Raw genomic sequence first — 7,254 nt, forward strand, 5'->3', positions numbered from 1 at the left:
TTATCATTTGAAGGATATATTACCAGAGGGGGTCTCTTTGGGCTCCCCCGCCACGGCCAGTGCGACCTGAAGTTGGGCTCTGCACTCTTCCAGCTCCTGGGACAATTGAGTATTCTTTTTGGTAAGAACCTGCATAACAAATGATTCTTAAATCAGTTATTCTAACTGTTTCAAGTCTCAGGGGCTACTGATATATATAATCACCAAATTTTCTCACCCGTATGTCTTTTACATACTGCTCCGTGGCTCTGGCTAGACCATTTTGAGCGGCACGGAGGTACGCATCTCCCGAGTTGAAGGCATCCAATGCCTCTTGGGAGAAACCAGCGTCACGAAGAATAGTCCGGCGACGCCTGTGGTTCATGGCACTTTCCACCTCGGAATTGGTGGTGGACAGTTTATCCGCATCCTCTATCAGAGGAGCGCCCGACGCACGCCTCGTATTCGTTCCCGCCTCTGAATTCGGCCTTGGAGCCTGGCTGGTGGAGGCGCGATTAGTAGCCTCTACGGGTATAGTCCGACGAGCGCTCTTTTTCCTCAAAAGAAGGCACGGGCATTTGTATGCCTCTGAATAATGTCTTGCAATAAAAACGGCGCGCCGGTGTCTCAATCTAGACTGCGGGTATTTTCAGCCTGCCTGGCCTCGCGGCCCCTTGTTGGCTAGTTGCCGTAGGCTCGGCCTTCCGCCTCAAGGACCTCCCCTGCAAAACACGGTTGTTATACGGCAATCAAAAACACGCAAGGACGGATCCTGTTGGGGATATTACTACTGGGCGTAAACCGGCCTATCTGGGTCGGGTTAACTTCATCAGTAGTTAATTATGTTAAAGCCCAAGAAGGCAGATGTGAGCTCAAGGCCCATAGTCGGTTCATGGCCTGTATCCGTAAACCGGCGTTGGTATTTAACTTGTATTATAAGTTAGGAATAAGTAGGGACCAAACCGGACACATCTATGAGCCGGTATTGGGACTCTGTGAACCGAGGGCGTCACCCGTGTATATAAGGGGACGACCCGATGGCGGTTCAAGGACAACAGACAACAACTCGAGACTTAGGCGAAGCTTGTTTGCTCCCTAGTCATAAAAAACCCCGTCAATTCCATCACAACTAGACGTAGGCTTTTACCTTCATCAAAGGGGCCGAACTAGTATAAACCCTCTTGCGTCCCTATGTCCGCTTTAACCCCTTCAAGCTAACCCGTTGTGATGGCTCCACGACTAAGCCCTTTCTCTAGGACATCTGCCGTGACAAAACCACGACAGTTGGCGCCCACCGTGGGGCTATCGCATGATGGTTTCAAGTTCTTGGAGGGCCGCTTTGAAGGACTCGAGGGCTACGCTGTGGGCTGGATGACTAAGAGTCATCGCGGCAAGCTCTACATCGATGATGCAGGCTGGGGCCCCGAGGCCGGCTCAGTTGAGTACGGGTACCGGGTCCCCTTTGGTGGCATACACGTTTTCATCGGCAAGATCGGTGAACCGGGCCTTGAGCCGGACATCTGCACCGACCTCGTCGAAATGGCTCAGCGTGCGCGGTCCGCCCGGGTTAAACCGGCCGTGAAGCGTGCCTTCATGGGAGTCATCCATGAAGGAAGTTACGAGGATGGATCAGAATCTCGCGGCGAGACCGTCGTTTATTCCGGCGACGAGTCATCAACCGGAGAAACCAAATCTCTATATCAGCCACAAGATGGATGGATTGGGGGCTGTTCCGATGGCAACAGTATTCCGGACCCCTCTGATCTACCCAACCGAGTTGGAATATTCATGGCCGGCACACAAGCAGTGCTTCATTCTTCGACCGCTGCGCCAATAACCTCCGGTTCAGTAGCGGCGACAGCTGCCGGGGCAGGAAGCTCTGCATGCCCGCCGGCTCAAGTTCTATCAGATCTATTTGATGCATTGGTTGTGCTTATGGAAAAAGCTAATCCGGCGGATCAGGAAGTCCACAACGCGGAGATTGCAAAGGTGAAGGAACAGATCACCCAGGACAAGGCGGACCTAGCAGCTGAGAGTGCCAGGATGACCACAGAGCGGGCCGCTTTAGACGCACAAGCCTACAGTCTCATGTTGGACCAAAACGCGTCGCATGAAGTCATGAAGAGGAAGTACCGATCCTATTTGCCTTTGGTTTTCGAGGCTAGAGACCTTTTCAACACCCCAGGAGCAGCAACCAGTAATCCGCTGGAGGGAAACCAGCCGGAAGCTCCGGGGACCGGTGCGCCGGTTCAGCCCCGTCTGATGAATCCGCCTCGTCAAAACACTGTTATACCTCAGGCTGTTTCAACACCTCCGGGTCACTACTCCAACCCAATGGACAATCTCGTTGCCACTGCTGCACGGCTGGAGGCCATTCTAATTGAAGGTGACTCGCCGCAGGCGGTAGAGACATGACAGGTCAAAGAGCTTCTTAGGACAGCTTTGGTCCAACAGGAAGCATACTCGTACAGCCGCGACCGGATCCACTTGACCCCTCGTCCAAGCCGGAGCTATAGCAGGCGTATGGATGAACCAGCAGTATCAAGTAATGAACGACGTGGAGCACCCCGCGGCAACAACCCGGCGGGTGGTGCTGATAACGCTCAAGAAGTGGTGGACCGGGCCCGAGCGCGCAGGGAGGCCGAGCTAGCCGCACAGTATCAGGCTCGACAGCTTACGCCGGTTCGTCCAACTATTTCGGTCGAACCCGGTGTTACTTCTAGCTCTTTGGGGGTGCCTTGCCTTGTCCCCGCTTTACACAATGTGCACGTGCCCAAGGATTTCAAGGGCCCACGCAAGGTACCAAATTACATGGTGGATCAACCCCCAGAGACATGGGTGGAGAGCTATGAGATGGCAATGGAGATGCTTGATGTGGATGATGCGGCATGTGCGAAGTACTTAACAATGATGCTTGAAGGAACGGCCCGCACTTGGTTAAAAAGCTTACCGGCCAACTCTATCAGTTCATGGGCCCAATTACGAGCCCGGTTTATCAGTAATTTCAAGGATACATGTAAGCAGCCTATGTCGATAGTGGACTTAGCTGCCTATGTCCAGGAGGAAGGAGATTCGATGACTCATTGGGTGCGCCGGGTCTCACAAGTGTTGCATTCATCAGATCGCATCAACGCTGACACCGCAGTCTTAACCCTAGAAGGCAACTGCCGGTTTGGGCCCCTAAAGCTGAAGTTGGGACGGATGAAGCGCCATTGCACTGACATGGGGACCCTCATGGATGCTTTGGTAAAGTATGCTGATTCTGATAGTACCAAGGATCCCGAATCTTATGAGGACAATGCAGGGAAGGGAAAGAGGAACAGCAACTCCAAAGGTCAGCAGCATCACTTGGCAGGCAATGGTGGCGGAGGCAAGCGAAAAGCGGATGGTAACATGGACTTTGTGGCTAATACCAACGCGCAGGACAAGGGCCAGCGACGCAAGGGTAAACCGCCAAATCGCAGTGGGGCACCCAACCCTAACCCGGACCGCCTAAATTATCTACTGAGCCAGCCCTGTCCAAGACATGGGACGAAGGAGGTGCCAGCAAACCACCTTTGGAAGGATTGCTTCATTATGCAGGAGTTCAAGAATTCTAATGCTTTCCGGTATGATCACGGCTCCCGCGGTGGCTCAGGATCCGGGCCGGGTTACGGTGGAGGAAATTCCGGTTCAGGATTTAATGGTAATACGGGCGGACATAATAATCAAAATAATCAGAACAACCAGGGTGGTTACAACCAACAGCAGCAACAGTCAGGTTACCAAAGCAACCCAAAGCAGTTGAATAGTGGGCAGTACCATGTCTTCACCACTAGCTTGGAAAAGCGAGACCGGAAGGTTCAGAGGCGGGCAGTCAACTCTGTTGAACCGGCCGTGCCCCGTTATCTACGCTGGTCTGAACAGCCAATCATATGGAGCAGAGAGGATCACCCTCTCCAGGTTGATAATCCGGGTCAGTTGGCTCTGGTGGTGGTGCCTCAGGTGGGAGGTTACAAGTTCACCAAAGTGCTCATGGATGGAGGGAGCAGCATTAATATCCTGTACTATGAGACCTTCCGTCGTATGGGACTAACAGATAAAAATCTCAAACCGTCTAATACGGTGTTCCACGGTGTGGTACCTGGCAAGTCAGCATATCCTATTGGTAAGATAGCTCTGGAAGTGGCCTTTGGAGATGATCATGATTCCAGGTCGGAAACATTGACGTTTGAAGTGGTGAAAATCCAAAGTCCATATCATGCCCTGTTTGGGCGACCGGCCTACGCCAAGTTTATGGCACGGCCCTGTTATGTGTATTTGCAGCTCAAGATGCCGGGTCACAAGGGGACAATAACGGTTCACGGAAGCCGTAAAATCGCTTTGGAGTGCGAGGAAGGAGATGCGGCCTACGCAGAGTCGGTTTGTGCCACCGAGGAGCTGAAGTATTATAAGGACAATGTTGATCCGGCGGACATGACTCCATTAAAGAAGCCAACTACGGAGCATGATCCGGCCCTGAAGTTCAAATCGGCAGCAGAAACTAAGCTTGTTGACTTCGTACCTGGCGATTCGTCCAAGCAGTTCAGCATCAATGCCAACTTGGATCCGAAATAGGAAAGCGCGATCATCGAGTTCATCCGTGAGAATCGAGACATTTTTGCATGGAAGCCTTCTGACATGCCAGGTGTACCGAGGCAACTCGCTGAGCACACCCTTAATGTGGATCCTAAATACAAACCGGTGAAACAGTTCCTCCGCCGGTTTAACGAAGAAAGACGTAAGGCGATTGGAGAAGAGGTAGCCAGGCTCTTAGCAGCTGGCTTTATTGTTGAAGTTTTTCACCCTGAGTAGCTTGCCAAATCGGTGCTGGTCCTTAAGAAAAATGGCACCTGGCGCATATGTGTGGATTACACAGATCTTAATAAGGCTTGTCCAGCAGATCCTTTTGCCCTCCCCCGTATTGATCAAATTATTGATGCTACGGCAGGTTGTGAGCGTTTTAGTTTTTTGGATGCATATTCTGGCTATCATCAGATCAAAATGGCAGTTAAGGACCACGAGAAGACGACATTTATAACTCCCTTTGGAGCCTTCTGTTATGTGTCTATGCCCTTTGGGCTCAAGAGTGCCCAGGCAACTTATCAACGGTGTGTACAAAATTGTCTTCACAAGCAGATTGGTCGTAATGTACATGCTTACGTGGATGATATCGTGGTTAAGTCCAGGGAAAAGGAGACTCTGATTGAAGATTTGAAGGAAACCTTTGATGACCTGAGGACGTACAAGATGATGCTTAATCCGGCCAAGTGTGTCCTTGGTGTACCGGCAGGCAAGTTATTGGGTTTTCTGGTGTCCAACAGGGGAATTGAGGCTAATCCGGAGAAGATCACAGCCATCACCTCCCTGGCTAAACCAAAGTGTATCAATGATGTTCAACGCCTGGCAGGCCGGATTGCCGCGTTAAGCCGGTTTATCAGCCGCCTTGGGGAGAAGGCAATCCCTTTGTATCAGATGTTGAAGAAGACGGATCAGTTCGTCTGGAGTTCCGCTGCTGATGAAGCATTTGAGGACTTAAAGCGGCAATTGGCCAATCCACCTGTGCTTGCCGCTCCTATTGACAAGGAGCCGTTGCTGCTATATGTTGTTGCTAATGCTCGTGCGGTCAGCGTGGCTATTGTGGTGGAGCGAAAGGAGGCAGGTAAGGAGCATCCGGTTCAACGTCCGGTCTATTATATCAGCGAGGTACTCATTGAGTCCAAGCAAAGGTATCCGCATTGGCAGAAGCTGGTGTATGGAGTTTTTATGGCAAGCCAGAAGCTTAAGCAATACTTCCAAGGGCACCCAATTACGGTGGTCAGTTCTGCTCCTTTGGGGGATATCATCCAGAACCGAGAAGCGACTGGCCGGATTGCCAAGTGGGCTATAGAGCTTGGGCCGCACGGATTGAAGTATGTGCCTCGGACAGTGGTTAAGTCTCAAGCACTTGTTGATTTCATCAATGATTGGACGGAACTGCAAGCACCTGAAGAAAAGCCGGATCACACATATTGGACCATCCATTTTAACGGATCCAGGCAATTGGAAGGCTCGGGGGCTGGAGTCGTATCAACTTCCCCACGAGGTGATAAGTTTTGACGTTCTCCGCTTAATGTTCCCTTGTACTAACAATGCATCTGAGTATGAAGCCTTGCTCCATGGTCTTCGGATGGCTAAGGAGATGAATCTAAGTCGAGTTAAGTGCTTCGGTGACTCGGACCTCGTGGCTCAACAAGTGTCTGGCACTTGGGACTCCAAGGACCCACTCATGGCAGCATATTATTGTGAGGTGGATATTGTTACAGGTCACTTTAAAGGCTATCAGGTGGACCACATGGACCGACAGAAGAATGAAGCGACGGACGCTTTAAGCCGGCTGGGCTCTCAGCGCAAACCGGTCCCGCCCAATGTTTTTCTGGATGTGCTGCACAACCCGTCGGTCAAGCTCCCTGGTGAAGCGAATTTGGCTATTCCTGATCCAGAGGCTCAATTGGTGGTAGCTCTTCATGTCATTCCGGATTGGACGCTTCCTTACCTGGCGTACATGAACCGGGGCGAGTTACCAGAGGATGAGACTCTGGCCCGACAGATAATCCGGCGGTCCAAGTCCATGACTATTGTCAATGGCGAGTTGCATCATTGCAGTGTATCAGGAGCGTTTCAATGCTGTGTGTCTCCTGAAGAAGGCTGTGAAATTTTGCGTGAGATCCACGAAGGAGATTGTGGTCACCACGCCGGTTCAAAATCTTTGGTAGCTAAAGCGTTTTGCCATGGCTTCTATTGGTTAACTGCTCATGCTGATGCGGAGGATCTGGTCAGACGATGTGACGGTTGCCAAAAGTTTTCAAGACGTGCTCATGTGTCGGCTCAAGAATTGAGAATGATTCCAATTACTTGGCCGTTTGCGACTTGGGGGCTGGATATGGTTGGGCCTTTCAAAAGGTCCAAAGATAAGAAGACCCACCTCCTGGTGGCGGTTGACAAGTTTACAAAGTGGGTGGAAGCAGAACATGTTAGCAAGTCTGATGCGGCCATGGCGGTTCAGTTCATAAAAAAAGTGATTTTCCGGTTTGTCTTTCCACACAGTATCATCACAGATAATGGTACCAATTTGTCCAAGGGTGCCATGAAGGAGTTCTGCGAACGGGAGCACATCCGGCTTGACGTTTCATCAGTGGCACACCCACAGTCCAATGGTCAAGCAGAATGGGCTAATCAAGAGATCTTGAGAGGCATCAAGCCTCGGCTTATGGTTCC

Source organism: Triticum aestivum, chromosome 3A (genome assembly GCF_018294505.1).
Source record: "Triticum aestivum cultivar Chinese Spring chromosome 3A, IWGSC CS RefSeq v2.1, whole genome shotgun sequence".
Lineage (NCBI taxonomy): Eukaryota > Viridiplantae > Streptophyta > Magnoliopsida > Poales > Poaceae > Triticum > Triticum aestivum.